Genomic DNA, 19,656 nt, shown 5'->3' on the forward strand with positions numbered 1-19,656 from the left:
GTGTATTCTGAATGTTCATGCATGCTTGGTGGGAAGTTTATACTGGAGTGGCAGTCATACCAAAGAGAATATACCAAGAGGAGCAGAAACTTTGGAAATAAGGACCGGCTCTGAATTTGGAGAAACTAGTTCCCTTTGTTCACGTGACCGTGTCGTCTATTTTAAAATTACCTTTGAACGTCAACGGTCAACCCAGAGATCAACCCTTTACCACCACCAAGAATAAGCAGTCGACAAAATTTAACAAATTAAAGGCGTCGCTGCTTAGCCAATCAACAAAAACCGGATCCAGATACTCCAAAACCGTGGCCGGACTTTTCAAAAGCCTAGTGAAAGACTAAACTTTCCGCTCCTCTTGGTATATTCTCTTTGGTCATACCCATAGTACCCCTGGTTATAGCAACAAGAAATACTATTTACACGTAGCTATAAGCTAGCAAAAATATTTAAACTGTTTAAATATTTTATTTTATTTATTTACCTGTTTAAAAGTCAGTTTCCTTTCCATCCATACTTATGTCAAGTATTATAGGGCTATGATGATAAAATATCCCGCTAAATTATCAGAATCTCTTACACTGACCCTTATTAACCTAAGAATTTAATGTCTACATTTGAAATTCCTCGCGTTACCCGTCAAAATCCACCAAACAAAAAAAGCATTAATTGTTTCAAAAATGACTCTACGCTGGATTTTTTTTTCTAGTTCTTAATCATGTTATCCCCTTCAAAACATATCACGAAGATATCATAAGATTTCTTAATTTAAAAGCTTATCTTAATTCAAGCGCAAAAATTTCTTTGAAGGGAATAAAAATTGTGCATCTTAAAAACTTACCCTTTCAGTTTCGAAATGGGATGTTAAAAATGTTTTCAGAACTTTCTTGGTGGCCTGGAAAAAAAATAAGAAAAATATGTGTATAAAAAAAATGTAATTTAGAATAATGTCTATGGAAGAAATTTTTCTCAAAAGGCTTATAATAATCAGGAAATCATTGTTAATATAAAATGAAAATTTCAAAGAATGTAGTCACGATTTTTGTTAGGCCTAATAATAAAGGTTTCCCACGATAAAAGAAATCGTAATTTGTGTCTAATTTTAATGACCAATGAGCAGCTTTGTTTTTTTCCACGGTATTTTCTTGGAAATAAACATCACCTAGGCTAGGGTACATCTATTTCAAAATATTATAGTTTTCTAGAAAAATAACCCAATATATTTAAAGTTTCTCTATAAATTCAAAAACAAGTTTATACTGTATACATCATTCCTTTTAAAAATTCAAATAACAGCACAACCCGCTGTGGGTTCGGAATTTCTGTTAAAATTTAAAGAACGAATTTAAAGCGAGTATGTTATGGAAAAACTGGCTTTTTTCGTTCGAAAGACGATGCGATACGATGGAATTTGATTCGAACTATACGTGAATTAAAAAGGCGCAGGTGCTAGGAAGAAGTCGAATTCTCGAAGACACGATGACCTTTTAACCCTATACCTGAACGCCGCGCGGCCAGAACTCGATTGTTCGTGCGCCACGCTTTTTTAAGTATATACCCCTTCATCCCTTTTCCTTCTCAAAGCGAAAAATCTTACGGGTTGAACCGAAAGAATATATACAGATGATGATGATGAGAACAGAAAAATTCATGATCATTTATAAATGCATACAGTAACCTATACCAAAAAGGAGATGTAGTTAAAATATAGACGCCTATTAACTGCAGGATGATCTAGGCCTAATTATGGTTATGGTTAAACTTAAGTTGCTATACTTAAGTTAACAGAGGCCCCAAAAAGTTTAAATCCATTGTATTTTACACAATGTTTAACCGTGGTTCCTGTGTTAAATTTGAAGAATACGATCATCATAGTGCTTTGGTTTCAAAGCTTTCAAAGTATTTTCAGGTTTTATATGTCAAAGGCTTAACTACAGTATAGGTTTTGTGTAAGGTTTAAGATTTAGATGTCTAGGACTACTATGTTTCTGAGAAAGGATTTTGAATTATTTTTCGTTTTTTGAAAGGATGTAGAGGTTTTTTGTGAAAGGATGTAGAGGGTTTTTGTGAAAGGATGTAGAGGGTTTTTGTGAAAGGATGTAGAGGTTTTTTGTGAAAGGATGTAGAGGTTTTTTTGTGAAAGGATGTAGAGGTTTTTTGTGAAAGGATGCAGAGGTTTTTGTGAAAGGATGTAGAGGTTTTTTGTGAAAGGATGTAGAGGATTCTTGTGAAAGGATGTAGAGGGGTTTTGTGAAAGGATGTAGAGCTTTTTTGTGAAAGAATGTAGAGGGTTCTTGTGAAAGGATGTAGAGCGTTTTTGTGAAAGGATCTCGGTGTCTACTGGCTTATTGTGAAAGGATCTCGGTGTCTACTGGCTTATTGTGAAAGGATCTCGGTGTCTACTGGCTTATTGTGAAAGGATCTCGGTATCTGCTTGGTTTTTGTGAAAGGATCTAGGAGTCTACTGGGTTATTGTGAAAGGATCTCGGTGTTTACTTGGTTTTTTTTTGAAGTGATTTCGAGGTGCACTGGGTTCTTGCGAAAGGTTTTTTAAGTTATGGTCTGGTAAGACAACAAACTATTACAAAACATTATATTCCAATTCTATAGTATAGACATAAATTTAGAAACAACAATCCTTCTCGATCGATATACAACGAAGTAGACATTCCTTCTGAATACCTATAGCTTTAAGGGATTGATTATAGAAACATAGCGGGGTGCAACGTTGTTGACGTAATAGTGAAGTGAGTGTTGGTGACAGTCTATTCTTGGGGCGCCAGAAATATAAATGATTCCTTTAGTTGTGTCCTGTATGTACACCCAGGCATGGGTATACAGATCCAATGATAAATGGAAGTTAATAAGTGCAAAATGCCCCACGGAAATAAATCAATTTAAAAGCTTCTCTCTCAGTCTCTCTCTCTCTCTCACTAATAACCGGGAAATTTTGAACTATAAAGGAACTGTGTATACAGGTTTGGCTTCCGCAACGTCGTCTCCTCAATCCATATCATCAATTAAGCCTTGGTGTGAAGCCTCCCAATTTTCCAATAGTTTGATACAATTGTATATATATAACTGGCGCCCCTTTTCCGGAAATTTCACTATAATACCTTCAATTTGAATGAGATTTTGGTTCGATATTAACTGCTGAGAAATTGTTAAATTCCTTAGTATATAAAGACTATCTGGCTATACGATTTAATCTAGACTTGATTTAAAAACTTACACAGGGTGTTTCTGGTAAGTCTATACCATAAATTAAATGGTACGGGTGTTTGTTCTTTGGATCAAAATGAGTGAAAAGCGAAAATAGAACATTTAGTTACTAAGTATCACCAAGAAGTGATATCTAGTTTATTAGATGCCTAAGTAATTCGCGCGCCATAGTCCCAGTCCCCCTTTCAAAATACAAGGGGGGACCTAAAAGGAGGCCTGGCTATTTCACCTCTCCTCAGTCGGAAAATACGTAATTTTCGTCATTCGCGTCGCGCTGATGTGAGTTTTCAAGAACCAATGAGATGCTGGTTGTAATTTAGAGGCGGGGATTAACTCCGGACCTACTATACGTTTGGACTGGAGATAAAGCTGGAAACGTGGCACGAATTTATACCTTCTCCCTAATAAACTAGATATCACTTCTTGGTATCACCCAAAGAACACACAGGTCTTTAATCATCAACACCCTGTATATCTTACCAATCAAAAAAAGGTTTATCTAACATGGAATAAAATGAATTTAAGAAATCCACGATAGTTTTATAAAAACCAAATTTAAAATGTCATTAATTTAATATCTCACTCAAATAAAATTAGAAAAAAAAATCGGGAAAATCCAAAATTTTGATAGCTATTTCATCACGAAATCAAAATGCTTACCCAACCATTGCAGGCTGTTTTTATATTTAATACAAAATACCACAAGGACGCTATAAACCCACCCCGTATCATGATTGCAGCTGCCACAATTCAAAAGTCAATCTATGAAGTCTATAAACTAATTTTAAATTTTAAACCAAGCTAACATAATATTCACTAACTTTCAATATAGACCCGAAACTTTGTTAGTTAAGAAACTTCGGTTGTTACCTGGAAAAACGTGTGAAAATAAAAAATGTTTTTAGAGGGTACCTCGTAATCACACCTTTATAAATGCATATAAATAACAGTCTATTGAAATTTGCAGTAGATAAAAAGATTAATGAATAATGGTTAGAAGTAGAATGCAATGTGGTTAGATTTAACGTCTATAGATTTAGTTAAAAGTGATTTTAGCCTTACAGGTGCTGTAGATTGAATATGAGACACCATAAGTTTATAAGATATGTTCCATAAGTATGACACTACCTATACTTCGTAATTCTAGAGACTTACAGCTCGAGATAACTAGTTCGAGAACGACAAGCGAGAATTGAATGGCTACACTCTGTGGTTAATTTTGCAGGACTTCCATCTTACTATTTAGTCTGTAAACTAAACCTTTGATTGCGTCTCACCAGGCGTCGCTTTACCTCAAATCTATGACCTACCTCATTCACTTCGTGACATGCTCCAGTTTGTAACCAGTGACAAACTTACGGAACATACCTTATGAACTTATGGAGGGAGATACGTGTAAAAAAATGGGTACCAACCCAGAACCCGCAAAATCATGAGTTTTCAATTAAGTTTCGCGTATGATGGGAGTTTTCCAAAATATTCTTACAACCGCGTGAAACCGAAGCAACGTTATTCACTAACCAGGTTTTAACATTAATATACGTTTCGAGTGACTTTTCAAAGCGTAATATACGAATTTATCATAGTAAGTATAGACCACGTGGATTGAAATAACGTTTATTTGAATACCAGTGTATTTGCGCGTGAAAACGATTCAATTTCATCTTGATATTAAAGAGAGCTAGTCTATCATTATTTCGTGGGAACCGTGACCACTTGGAAAAGAAAGAAAAATTAGCCCTATGATTTATATTCGAATCTTTGTCTCGAACGAAAAGTGTATCGTCTTAAGGGATAATGAAACGTTCGCTCGGATTAGGTTCAAAATTTTACCTTAAATTAATTAACATTGCAAGATTAGAAGTTCATTAAAATGTGTCTACTGAGAAGTACTTTCTAAATACTTTCTTTTTAGTGGATATGGCTCAAATTTGCAATATTATTCTTTACGTTCTTCGATATTAAAAGAAAAATCTAGCGTAATTCTTTTCTGTAAATAAGGATCACGATTTCTTTCAAATTACTTCGAAAAACTGAGCACCATCAAACAAAAAACACAATGAAATTGGTATCAATTGTTCTAAACGGAGGGAACACACTCTCAAAACCATTCATTAAGTTAAAAGTAGATAGCACCAAGCAAGAATCAATATACAACCTAAGAACATTGTTTCAAATATACAATTGCAACCTATTCCCGCGATCCCAGGTATTTTCCCAGCTTCCCTGGACCACATTTTCATATATCGACTATACATTGCGTTGTACAGGGGAAATTTATTTTGAGTCGAAAATGTTGTATGACATTTTGCCCTAAAGGCCATTTGTTTAAAAGTTGTGATTAGAGTGCTTTATGGATGACCCCTTAATAAAATTAGCATTGTCTTTCAGTTTCTTAATTAAACTTTAAGGGATCATCCATAAAACACTCTGGCAATCATAACTCGAAAACCGTGTCGCTAAGGGCAAAATTTCATAGAACAACTGGGACTCAAATTCGCCAATAAAAGACGCCCACTATACTTAGGTCCTATCAACATTTTTGATTTTGAAACACCCCTACTAAAAGTTACTATTTTCTCAGTTCTTAAATAGGTTCTGATAGTAACTTGGTTCAGTTTTAGATCTCTATCATCTTTGAAAAGAGGCCTGGTCAATTTTGAAACTTCATGGCTAGACAAACCACGCGGTTATCCTTTAAAGTAATTGATCAACACTACTTTAAAAGGGGAAATAACATTTATGTATTACTACGCCTAAAAATGAAGACCCTATATCTGATATCAGAAGTGAGATGAGACTCGAAGTGAAGGGCTCTAGCATTGGTAATAGATCCTGGCACTAGTGAACAAATTTGAGGATTTTATGCCGCTTCCCACGCGCCTACACTAGATATAAACAAATTGGTCGAGTGCCAAAAACATTTCCTACCCCCTTCCCCTCAACCTAAAGCTGCGGAACACGGACGCGGGTGCTTGAATCTAGTTCGGCCGTCTACCGCCACGAGCGTCTCACGTTTTGGAGGGAAAATTCAGAAACCACTACCAGAGGGACAACCATAGGTGTGTTATCAAGAATATTCACTTTCGCCGAGTGAAGAATTTGGTTAGCTCAGTACTTCTGGTCTCATCTCACTTCTGCTGATATCAAAACTCGATTGTGGAAAATTATTTCAAACTTAATAGAAATTGACAGAAATTGTTTAGGGCTAACTTCACGATACAAAACCAAGGGCGGATATAACTCAATTTTATGGGTGAATTTAATCGTGCTAGTAGGTCTCTATTTCGGGCATGTAATCGCTAGACGGACTCAAAAAAAAGAAAGAAAGAGGAAATCGTGATCTTCATTAGTTCCGAATTAAAAGTTTAAGTAAAATGGGCTTGTTTAAGTGGTAAATATATATAAGGAATTTTTTAAATATTATAGATGAATATTAGTTTACGCTATTTAGTTACGCACGTTTTAGGGTACGTTTTGTAGGCGAAATTAATTTGAAATTTTTAGTCATGCTCACGCGATCTGCAGATTGTGACATTTTTTTTTGTTGTGAAAACTAACCTTAATTATGGCCTGAAAACATTATAATTGTATTAAGATAACTAAATACAAGTGCTAAAATAGACTTTCAGAAAATAACTAAATACAAGTGCTAAAATAGACTTTCAGAAAATAACTAAATACAAGTGCTAAAATAGACTTTCAGAAAATAACTAAATACAAGTGCTAAAATAGACTTTCAGAAAATAACTAAATACAAGTGCTAAAATAGACTTTCAGAAAATAACTAAATACAAGTGCTAAAATAGTTCGGAAAATAATTAAATGCAAGGGCTAAAATAGCTTAGAAAATAACTAAATGCAAGTACTAAAATAGTTCAGAAAATAACTAAATGGAAGTACTAAAATAGACTTTCAGAAAATAACTAAATACAAGTGCTAAAATAGTTCGGAAAATAACTAAATACAAGTGCTAAAATAGCTTAGAAAATAACTAAATGCAAGTACTAAAATAGACTTTCAGAAAATAACTAAATACAAGTGCTAAAACAGTTAAGGAAATAACTAAATTCAAGTGCTAAAATAGTTCAGAAAAAAACTAAATGTGCTAAATAGTTCAGAAAATAACTAAATACACCAAAGAAAATGTTTAAAATAGTTCAGAAAATAACAAAATTCACCAAAGAAAAAGCCTAAAATAGTTCAGAAAAAAACTAAATGTGCTAAATAGTTCAGAAAATAACTAAATACACCAAAGAAAATGTTTAAAATAGTTCAGAAAATAACAAAATTCACCAAAGAAAAAGCCTAAAATAGTTCAGAAAATAACCAGTTTAGAAATTAATTAAAATATAATAAAAACTCAAATTAAAATGAAAATCAATGCATTCGTTGTATGAGGCCAAGCCTAATTCCAAATACATTAAAATGTCACTTCTTATATCCGCCCGTTCGTATATTTTTTAACCTCTAACCCCATAATTTCGAAACTGTCTGTTAAAAGGAACGCGCTTGAAATTCTAAGCGTGTATTTATCGAATCAAAAACGTATTGATATATCAAACACTGACAAGTAAAGCTTAATATTTAAGAAAAGGGTAAAAAATATGACGTGAAAATCACAGGAATTTAAGCATTACCAAACCCACTATCCCATCCAACGCCCAACTTATACAAATTCTTCAAAACAAATGAGAAAAATAAATGAAAACAAGAAATAGCCTTGTTATACTTGAATTTCACATTCGTCTTTCGAAACACACTCAAATTTGAGACGTACAAAAATGAGAGATGTAATTCGATAAAGACGTATAATTTAAACAGATTGAGACGCATGGCGTTGTGTAGTTTCTTTTCTACAATTCCACTCTTACGGGCTGCCAGTTTTAAATTCAAAAATACGTGCTTATTTACTTCGTAACCACGGATCAAAGTACTTACCAGGGTTAGTTCGTCAACCTCATGTATGCTTTTAATAAAAAGGCTAGGGCCTCATAAACCAAAAATTACGTTTGGAAAATAAGTACAACCCAGCATATTTTATATGAGTGAAACGCGCATCGTCGGTTTTCGTGCCTAACGGATTCATCTTTAATCACCTTTTCGTGAAAAGCAAGGAGGAAAGATTCTACCTATTTATGAGATGAGTAGTTGTTGTTGATGCGGAGTATCAAAAGTTGACTATCTACTTGTAGCACACAATAGACTAGATATTTTAATTCACTTTAATTTTGTTAAGATTAAATTTGAAAATAAATTATAGGTACTTAAAGTGTTAGTGCCACGTTTTTTGAAAAGTGGCTAATTTTCGTTTTAAAACATCAATTGGGTTATAATAACAGTAGATCCAAGGTAAAAAGTCTTATAGAAATTTATTCATTTTGTAATATGAAAAAGAAAATTGATATTTCACATACCTCATTTAAACGGAATTATAAATATACCCCTGGTGACGTCATAAGAGGTTGACCAGCGCGAGACAGATTTCATTACGAGAGCTAAGCCTAGTTTTTAAACATCGCGCGCGCGTCAAATTCGATCACTTTGAAAGCACCACCTATCAATAAAAAAATAGGACTTGCGGAGTCGCGCGTGCCGCGTGCTCACGCGCGCTCGAATCGTGACGTCACCAGGGGTATATGGAGTATTCAACTGTCAAAATAGTTTGAAAAAATTCTGCGAGTAGGTTCCGAAAGCCGGGGTTTTAATAATATTTGGAAAATTATAATGCATTATATAAATAGATATTCTGAATCAGAAAGATTTGATCTTTCAGATGGGAATAAAACCTTTTAGTTTTAAAAATAGCGATTTTTGGTGACTCTAACACTTTAAGCCTAATTTGAAATATAAAAATTTAAAAATCACGTGGATGTAGTTTTTCTCGCGCCATATTTGAAAGAGCACGTGTTTGTGTTTTCTTGCGCTAAAAGTTTATAGATCTACAGCGTGCCACGTGAGTTTCGATAACAAGAAGGTAAGGCGTTACGCGATTGGTCAGAGGTGCAAATTTTAAATTATCTAAGAAATCTCAAACTAACTTGAATTTTAAAATTATTCATAGATATTTCCTGTATATTTCACTATACGCAGATTGGTCTCATAATTAGTAGAAAAATGGATAAAAAAATCACTTGATTTTCCTTTTCACCCTCCCATGTTCATTTAACACAAAACCTGATATATTAATAAGAAACTCTATTTATTCCATGGTAGGACATTTCAATCATTGAAGTATCTTAATATTCCATTCCATTTAATTTAGTTCTCCTTGGCAACGTGTCATCTTTAAAACCATACCTTCGTGCAACATGAACCGTCGTGACACGAGATTATGGGAAATTTGCATAATTGCAATAAAGTAAAAAAAACCAATATTTTGTAATAAAACACTCAAAACAAAGAAAAATATATAATATTTGCTTTTCTTATTATCGTCTTTAAGTTCGGATTTTGTGTCTGTAGTTTTTCTAGAGTGCTTAAAAAATTTGAAAGACGTATAGAGCCACCATGGGGAAACAAATGGATAGAGACAGACAAACACGGCGTGGCTAATCGGTCAGTTACGCGCAAAACGCATTAGCGAAGGCTACATCAAGAGCGACGCCGCTAAACTACTTAAATTAAAGGTTGTAACGTGAGGCAAAAACCGAATAAATTGAGCTCATCTTTTAGAATTAGTCGACGAGACAAATAAAACTTTGACATAACTCTAAACGTCCATTCAGACTAGAGAAAAATCTTACGTTCCCGTCGGTACGTTCATTTCCTTCTTCAGACGTCAGAGCAGACGACTTTAAACGAGTTCCATATGGTGATTTTTCAGCGTTTTTCTTTGAGGTGATCCGAGCGCTCGCGGAGCGCTCCGAAAAAAATCGTCTTTCATTGCGAAAAAACGAACTGCTCCGAGACGGACAGCGTCTTACATTGCCCAGTCGCTCCCTCCCCAGGGGCGTGCCAACATGAGCCAAAATCTTCTACTGGAGCGGGGGCAAAATGGCTGCCTAATGTTAAAGTCCCATAGAACTGAAAATTTGAGAGGGGGCCTTCGCCCCCGTAGTTGACACGCCCTTGTCCCTCCCGGATTGATCCCAACCGCTCCGACTCTAGAGACGGAGCGACCAAAATGGAGCGCCTGATGACGTCACAAAACCGCTCTGAAAAACTTTTGTCTTTCATTGGGAGCAACTACATTCGGTCCTCCGAGCTAGAGCGGTGACGTAACACGAAAATATGGAGCGATCTCGGAGCGTTCTCAGGCCACCACAAAGGCAAAATAGCCGAACTGAAAATGACAAATAACGAGCCAAGAAACCTAAAACTTTTCATATATCGTCTGCTAAAGTATACCTCACGCGATCACGCTGTAGTAAGGCATGATCCAGTGAGCTATGGATAGCTAAATAACAGGCGCTAAGGAGGTGGTGCCATCTCGACACTGCACCCTACGAAACTGAAAATTTTCAAACCAAACACGCTAATAATATTTTTCTTAGTCGTTGACACGTGTCTAACTTATTAAGCGAGAAAAGCGACTGACTTCACCGACGTCAACTTAAGAAAATTTTCTATAGTCTGAATGGGGCTTAAGAAGAATGCTGACGTCATCAAGCCACGTATATTATAAACCGGAAAATAAGAAACAGTCGTATAGTATAATCTTGAGAAAGAAATCTAGCTTTTAATTGTTAAAACACGAAAAGATTATTTTTTCCCTTGCGCTGTATAATTATTACAATTAATAACAATGAAAATTTCCTTCAACAAAAGTTAAGGTTAATTGGGATAGTCATCGCGTAATTGTTTAATTACATTATTCATTTAATGTAAATAAACTAACCGAAACTTAACTTTTGGCAACATAGAGGGAAAGTTATACATATGTTTCAGGGTTCGTATGAAATTCATTACCTCCTTTACAATCATCTTCTAAACAACAGATTTTCTCTCGTTTGCCAGTTATTATAGTAACCCTGCCTTAGACCTGACCATTTATAGGGTTGATACTGGTAAATGCGAACGATTTTAAACGTGAACAAATATTCTTTAAAATTTTGTAACTAATTTTTGGGCGGCTCAAATTACTTTTAAAAGGACTCAATTTGTAGATTGAATATCGAGGATTACGATAAAAAAGGTCTGAATATTGTAGGAATACGTGGATAAAAGACATACGCAGGGTTCGTACGAAATTTTTACATTGAAAATCCCTGACTTTTCCAGGTTATCCTGACCAAATTTTGGCAATATCCCTGACCATTTTAAGGTGTTTACCAGAGTGCACTTCCCCACACCGGACCATATTTATCATTGCTCGAAGCATGGTTTGATATACCAAACGAAATCCCTGACATCCCTGACTTTTTAGGAAAAACTTTTAAATCCCTGACTTATCCCTGACTTTTTCCCCTAATTTTCATATCCCTGACTTATCCGGGTTTTCCAAGTTATCCAGGTTCCGCACGAACCCTGATACGGACCTAGGCCTAGGTGTTTACCAAACCCTAGTTGTTCAAATGTTTTCAAACCATTTTTAGCTTTTCTTATCACACGTTTTTTTTCATTGACTGAAAGATATCTCTCTGCATTTTAAAGAAAAACTTAAAATTTCTGATTTGTACAAATTTTCCAGGTTCATTTACGAACCCTGGCAGCAAACTTATCTTTGGTAATTTTACACAAGGGTAGAAAAATTAAGATCCGAAAACATGTGCGTAGAAATCCCCATTGGAACCAAACAGAACAGGATAGAATTTCGTTAACAAAATACCAGGCCAAATTTTATCCTATAGAATTACAACGTGATGAAAGTCAAAACGTACAGGTACCAAAATAAATTAGGTTCAATTCAGTTTAACCCCATGAGAAGACTAGTAACATCTCCCGCATATACAGCTAGGGGTGGTTCTGATAAGTCTGCCATAAATTAAGGGGATGTTCTTTGACTACTCAAATCATAACTTGAAAACAGTGTCCCTTGGGGCAAATTGGAGATAGAAGTTACATTTTCTACTCAAAATCGTTAATTTGTCCAAAGAACATCCCCTTAAAGGAATAGTGCCGTTGTTTAAAAATTATCTCAAATCTAAAGAAAACCTTAATTTTTGAGAGTTTAAACCCTTCTGATTCCAAAAATATACTTGATCAATATTTAAATATGACGGAAAACACAGAAAAAACACTTCGAAAACTTGAAATTTGGGGGGCAAAAGCAAATTTGCGGAGAAGATTTTTGGCGGGTTTTTCTCCTTGATACGTTACTCATGGCATCTCGCGGAAAAGCGAAGCTCGGGCGCCCGAGACTACCGATTCTACTAATGCTAATGCCGCGCGAATCTGAATAAATTGGCTTAACACGGCGCGGAGACACTAAAAGGCGTCACGTGAGCGACATCTAGAGAGAAAATTTCTCCTTACTACGTCATCAAACGAAACAAAATTTACCAAACACAATACTTTGATTGCAATTTTATAAATTGCTACGAAACCAAATACAAAAGTAAACATATAATAAACTAGATTTTTCAAGGATTCTTTTCGCATTTTAAGTTTGTGGATGACGAAAATTATGGCACTAACACTTTAATTTATGTCAGACTTATTAGAAACACGTTGTACATATATAAATACGTCGAATTTATTTTATACGACAAAATAGTCGTTTGTATTAAGCACGATGTAGACTTAGACCTTTTGTACAGCAACAGGGGATTTGCGTCTTAAGCCTCGCGATATATGGGTTTTCAGAATAAAGCCTTCGCTCAAATTGACGAATGTTTCCTTTCTCCCTAATCTTAGGTATACTGCCATTTAAAACCGCGAAACAAGAAGAGAAAAACTTACTTCAAGGCGCGCTAGTAAGCACGTGGGCTTAAAGAAATAGTTCAAAGTATCCATCCATCCCCCCTCCTTTTTGGAAGGCTTTGGAACGTGAAATAAATCGAGCGTGATCCCAAGTTCTAACAACGAACTACAAAAACCACCCACAAAGCCAAATAAATTGAACATCTATCAGACGCTTAGCTTGATAGCCCGCCTAGATGCCAGCAGTTTAGTTTTCGACTTTAAAAAGAATTCATTTCTTAAAAAGAGACTACAATAATAACAAGAAGCGATATCTAGTTTATTAGGAAAACGGTATAAATTCGCCACATTTCTAGCTCTTTATCTCCAGTCCAAACGTATAGTAGGTCCGGAGTTAATCCCCGCCTCTAAACTAGAACCAGCATCTCATTGGTTCTTGAAAACTCACGTCAGGGCGACGCGAATGACGAAAATTACGTATTTTCCGACTGAGGAGAGTGTAGCGAAATAGCCCGGCCTCCATTTACGTCCCCCTTGTATTTTGAAAGGGGACTGCAGGACTATGGCGCGCGAATACTTACAACATGGACGAAACAATACTGAAGGACGAATGGCAGCGGGAGAAACTTGAAAAATACTTGTTAATTCGCCTTCTAGCGGCAGATAGTAGCAAACCGGAGAGTGGGGGGCATATGGGGGAATCAGTGTTCTGAAAAACCGGGGTAAGGACATTAGGCACGTGACAAAAAAGTCAGTAATCATTGTTCAACGGATTCAGGCTGGTTCCAAATTTCAAAAACTGAAATGGGAAAAATTTAACTCCTTTCATATAAACCTTATCAGCGTATCGCGAATCGCTGTTGCAAAGCTTGCAAACACAAATTTTTTTCCTGCCCATTTTCTTTAAGCCTTGGACAAAATTTAGAATAAAATCAATGCCGATTTTAAAGAGAAGAAGTTGTATTAATTAAAAATACATTGAATAGCCTTTTAATTGTTATGATTAAACATATAGAGTATAATAAGAACATACCTTTAATTTCATGCAATTTAAAAATTTGTGATTGCAAAGTTACGGCAAAATTTCAAAAATCTTTTTTTTTTTATTTTTTTTGAAGTAGTTAACGTCTTATTTTGTCTAGATGGCGCTAGCTTTCTCCGGGATTTGACTCACTATTTTTCATAACCCCCCTCCGTTTTGGGGCTGAAAAAGGGGAAGTAAGCTTAACATTGGTTGTTTTGTGGCTTAGTATGGGGCTCTATGGGCTGCCATCCGTCCTTCAGTATTGTTTCGTCCATGCTTACAAGGCATCTTATACCTTCTCCCTAATAAACTAGATATCACTTCTTGATAATAATAAGGTTTGTGTCTCTTATGGAAAGGATATTTAAGTAAAGTGTGGGATGGGAATTTAATTAGACTCTTGATCTTGAAGAATGTGAAATTAAATATCACATTAGAAGCTACTAGGCCTAATCTAGCTACAACATTAAAACACGCAAAACCTGCTGTGAAAATTCAATCACTTAATGTTTGGTAGGTAGATAAGCAACCTGGTATAGAGAAAGGTCAAAGTTGAAATAAACACTTCCAAGTTCTTTTGATGTACAGACTGACTAACTGAGAAGCCCTGTATTATTTATCTAAATTGCATTAGAAGAAGTGACCTTACATCACTGCGGCGCCTCTCAAAAGTAACATAAACAAGATGGCCCAAGTGCTGGGCCTTAATAGTAGCCACATCGTTATCTATTTAATTAGCACAAAATAAAAAGAAAAGAAATATAAAGACCAAAAGATGCGAATTCAGAAGTATCTGACCCCAAAAATACAGAAGTATCCGACCCCACAAATAAATAGGGCCCTCCCTCATTCCCGACCCTTCAGAGATAAATTTAAGGAAGAAAACTCGCCATTTCTGTCAAGCCCTGGTGGTTCGGTGGTAAAGTGTCTTACCGTTGCGTGAGCGACCTGGGTTCGAATCCCGGCTGCGACCAAAAGAATTTTCATTAAAATAAAATCTCTAACCGAGCTCAGTTACCCCTATGGATGGGTTGAGGTACTATCGAATTCCTTTTAAGCTAAAATCTAACGATAACGAAAGCGACAACCCCGGCCACTACTACTACTATAGCTACTACGGCTCGGGTCAAACTAAGAGCCTCATCGTATACTACGATGTGGCTAAAAAAAGAAAGGTAGAAATAGGTGTTGCGTAAAATGACGTACTGCCAATTCACGCGAACCATTTCTATTTCTATATCGGTTTTCTTTATTAAAAGGCACATGCAGCTCTTCTACCTTTGTGGGGGGTGCTATCTGGATTCGTTTGTAATCGTGATTTCGAACCAGAAATGTAGCCTCCCTCCGGCCTGTAGCAGCAGCCAGCCACCAGTGACGAGTTTTTGACGTGACCACCCACTGGCCATCAACTTTAGGGACGCCTTGATTTAACCCCCCTCTACACCATTGTTCCATTAAAAAGGCCTCACACTGAGATACCAAACCAATATAACGGAAAAAAATCGAATTAGGTTGGAAAATTTCCTTTTATAAAACACTATCGGGGCAAACATTATGGCTTGGTTTAAAAACATTAGTAATATCAGAAGTATATAATACTTCTCTTCGAGAGAGAAGTATATGAACCATAAAACGGGAGGGTAATTGTAACATGATTCTTCCCAACATCATTTTACATTTGGAGTACTCAAGCTTACTAAACCGATAAATAGTTCCCTCATCATTACTATATCTATTAGCGTTTAACTATTTGCCAAGGCACATGCGCTTGTGGATTTTTGTCACACGTCAAGACAGTGGCGTCGCTAGGCCTTTTTTGGGGGGGGGCTATAGCCCCCCAAATTCCAAACTTAGCCCCCCCAAAATAATCCGTAAACCCTACCAAAAATTGCTGTTAGCAACCTAAAATTCTGTAGCAATATATAAAAAATTTTAATGATAGATTCGTTAAGTTTCATCTCTGCAGAGATTAATTTCAATATCAAACAGTACAACTTTGAACAAAAGAGCAGATGGAGACAAGTAAAATGTTACATGTTCTCTGAAGGGAGTCCCAATAGTGTGGACTAAAAGCTAACCAAAACTAAAAGTAAACTAAAGACGAGTGAAAATCCTAGTTCCGTAGTTTTTATAAAAGATTGTATATCTTTAAAATACGAATAATTTCACGTTGAACAAATTCACCGATAGTTTTAAAGGTCTACACATTTTCCAATGAATCCATTATGCAATTTTTTTATTAAGTTCTTATAATAACTAGTTTGCCCAGATTTAGCCCCCCCAAATTTCAAACCCTAGCGACGCTACTGCGTCAAGACAATCAAGGTTTGTGCATTGATTGCTGAGGATTTAGTACACTAAACAGTTATAGGATTCACCCTGCACGTTGCGATACCCATCTGAAGTTTGATGACGGGAGAGCAAAGAAAAAGGTGATGAGCCTGGGAAGAATCATGTTACATAACTTAAGTATTAACAGAAGTAAGATGAGACTAGAAGTACTGAGCTAAACTAAATTCTTCACTTGGTGAAAGTGAATATTCTTGATAACACACCAACGGTTGGCCCTCTGGTAGCGGTTTCTGAATTTTCCCTCCAAAACGTGAGACGCTCGTGGCGGTAGACGGCCGAACTAGATTCAAGCACCCGCGTCCGTGTTCCGCGGCTTTAGATTGAGGGGAAGGGGGTAGGAAATGTTTTTGGCACTCGGCCAATTTTTTTCTCAGTAGTGTAGGCGCGATGGAAGCGGCATAAAATCCTCAAATTTGTTCACTAGTGCCAGGATCTATTACCAATACTAGAGCTCTTTATTTCTAGTCTCATCTTACTTCTAGTATTAAGAAGATACAGAGTGTCAACCTTCTTCTATTATCCCCTTCTGATAATATTCAACATGCTTGACCCTAAGAACACACCCATCATAAAGACCCTGTACATAAAATTTATAAACAGAAGTTGTCACAAATTAAATTTGGTTTGTGGAGGTGTCGATTCTTTTTTATTTAATTCCAGGAATCGGTTGATTTAATAGAAATGACAGTTTTTATTTCCAGTAACTTTTCTAAATGGATCGAATTCGATTTATGAAGGGGGTTTTTTCCCTTTTATTTTTTTCGTTAAGGTGTTGATCAGACTTATCGGATAAAATGATAATTTATGTAAAAAAGACGACCTGATTTGGGAGGGGGGGGGGTAACATCAGGAGACGGACTTCGGTATAAAAATGGGGCTAAAGACCATCCTATGTTCTAATAAGAGATTTAATTTAATTTTTTCGTGGCCCTTTTCATCTGACAAAATTCGGAGAAGATAGGAGAAAAACGAAAGGGGGGGGCTTTCATTTTTATCTATTTTCTAGACCAAGGCCTAAAGTAAGTTAAGAGGCAACGAGAAGTTAAAGAAGAGGGGAATGGAAAAGAAAATTTATTAGTATTATCACAGCTTCCATCCCAAAGGTCCTTTTTCAATCCCTCTATACGCCCTCAGGGGTATTCAATAAATCAGACTATTTTTTACTGCCTTAACTTAAACGAAACGCTACGAATCTTTTTTTCTTTAAGGTTAACCCCCTAAATTCTTAGAAAAATCTATAATTAAATCAATAAATTATTAATTATACTGTAGATTAGAATAATTCTTGAAATATTAACTTGAAAGTGTGAGATTTAATTTAATGCATTTTCTATAGCGCCTGTAGAGATGTTTACCCTGCATTGAAATAACCTTTAGGGCAAAGTCGACTACCAGGGGTAATATCTAAAATTTATTTTTAAATTATTTATTTTAAAATATTAAAATTGTCATTCAATAAATCAGACTATTTTTTACTGCCTTAAGTTAAACGAAATGCTACGGATCTTAATTTTTCTTTAAGGTTAACCCCCTAAATTCTTAGAAAAATCTATAATTAAATCAATAAATTATTAATTATACCGTAGATTAGAATAATTTTTGAAATATTAACTTGAAAGAGCGAGATTTAATTTAATGCATTTTCTATGAATGAATGAATGTTTTATTGACCCTTGTGAAAATATAGCGCCTGTAGAGATGTTTACCCTGCATTGAAGTAACCTTTAGGGCAAAGCCGACTACCAGGAGTAATATCTAAAATTTATTTTTAAATTATTTATTTTAAAATATTAAAATTGTCATAGACTGATTGAAAAAAAAAAAATTCCATGGTATCTACTACTTAACGTTTTGAGGCTTTGCACTTGGACAAGACAGGACAGTGTCCGAAAAAGGACCAAACGCGAGACTAGAGAGAGTAAACTCATCCGTACATCAATAATTGCTAGCTAGAAAATCGGTAGTCTAATGAACAAAAAAAAGGGGGGGGGAAGGGGTGCAGGCGAATGATGTCCATCCAGAAATGGGTGTTAATTGCAGTAGCTCATCGAAGAGACGCCTAATTACTTCCTACAGCCTGAGGACGCGGCGGGAAAAGAGCAGATGAGATCGCCAACGACTTGCTATAGGTCTTTCATTAACAGCACTCGTCCGAGGCAACATCATATCAAAATGTCGTAACTTTCTAACATAATCGTAAAAAGATACCGGATTTTTCCGTTAAACTGCAGTGTTAATCGTATAAGCGTATATGATCTCTAAGAAAAAGACGAGAAACTTTGCAAAGAAAAATATTCACGCTTGATCGAGGTGAAGACAAAAAAAATTAGAACTTAATATCCAACTTGACTTGACGAGAATCGTGATGGGCCTAATTTACTAAAGTATTATTTTTACTCGCGTAAGACGTTATTAAGTCTACTCAACGTTACTAAGGGAAGGTCTACGCTTACTTTAACTGCATTTTCAAGTTGAAATAGCCCATACTTATACTACTTGACCGGCGTTTTTGGTCCAACAAATAAATTTACTTATCTTGTCTCATCGTCTATTAATAAAACTGCCAGACTTGTAAGAAAGAAATTAAAATGCAGGCTTACAAAACTAAAGTTAACTTAAAAGGGATACTCCGGGTAAGAATTGTTTAAATTTTAATAGAAATATCGTATAAAATAATGAATGTATCAATTGGAACCACGTTTCTATCCATAATATTAAAGAAGATGGACGCAATTAAGTTTTCGTAATGCGCCTTACGCGTTAAGCTTCTCCGCGAAGCACTGGGGACAAACCCTATAGGTAGTTCTAGTCGTCCAAAAGGGGCTGTCTCCAGTGTTTCGCATTGAAGCCTAACGCGTAGTGTCCACATCTGAAACTAAATTGCGTGTATCTTCTTTAATAATGCAGATAGAAACATAGTTCCAATTGATAATATTCATCATTTTATACAGACTTTCGATTAAAAAAGAAAACAATTGCATCCCGGTGTCTGTATCCCGTTAATTGTAGTAAAAATTTAACAAATTTATTTTCTTTACTTCGAGTTGGCCCTGGGATAGATTTAATTTTAGAAGTAGGAATGGAGAACGGTTAGTATTTACTTCAGTCCGACTCATAGCCCACCCAGTATAGAGCCCCTCCCTCCAACACGTAACGAAAAGTTCAATTATCTTATTGGCCGCTCACTTAAACTACGTTTTGATGACGTTGCTGACGGGGACGGCGAAAAATACGCAATTCCTTTTGATCTCTGTCGC

At 35.8% G+C, this 19,656-nt stretch overlaps 1 protein-coding gene across 3 annotated transcripts in view; it reads right to left on the minus strand.

Annotated features, from left to right (window-relative positions):
• Mcr (macroglobulin complement-related) overlaps positions 1-19,656 on the minus strand; it is a 220,592-nt gene that overhangs the window by 166,064 nt on the left and 34,872 nt on the right. For 2 of the 3 annotated variants that reach the window (XM_089848836.1, XM_089848833.1), the window contains exon 3: positions 839-892. The exons of the other annotated variant lie outside the window; for it this stretch is intronic. The gene's annotated coding sequence lies outside the window, so the exon portion shown is untranslated. The remainder of the gene's footprint in view (positions 1-838; positions 893-19,656) is intronic. 3 annotated transcript variants of the gene reach the window in all.

Source organism: Phalangium opilio, unplaced genomic scaffold (genome assembly GCF_054372755.1).
Source record: "Phalangium opilio isolate 3A_F unplaced genomic scaffold, DU_Popi_V2 ptg000082l_1, whole genome shotgun sequence".
Lineage (NCBI taxonomy): Eukaryota > Metazoa > Arthropoda > Arachnida > Opiliones > Phalangiidae > Phalangium > Phalangium opilio.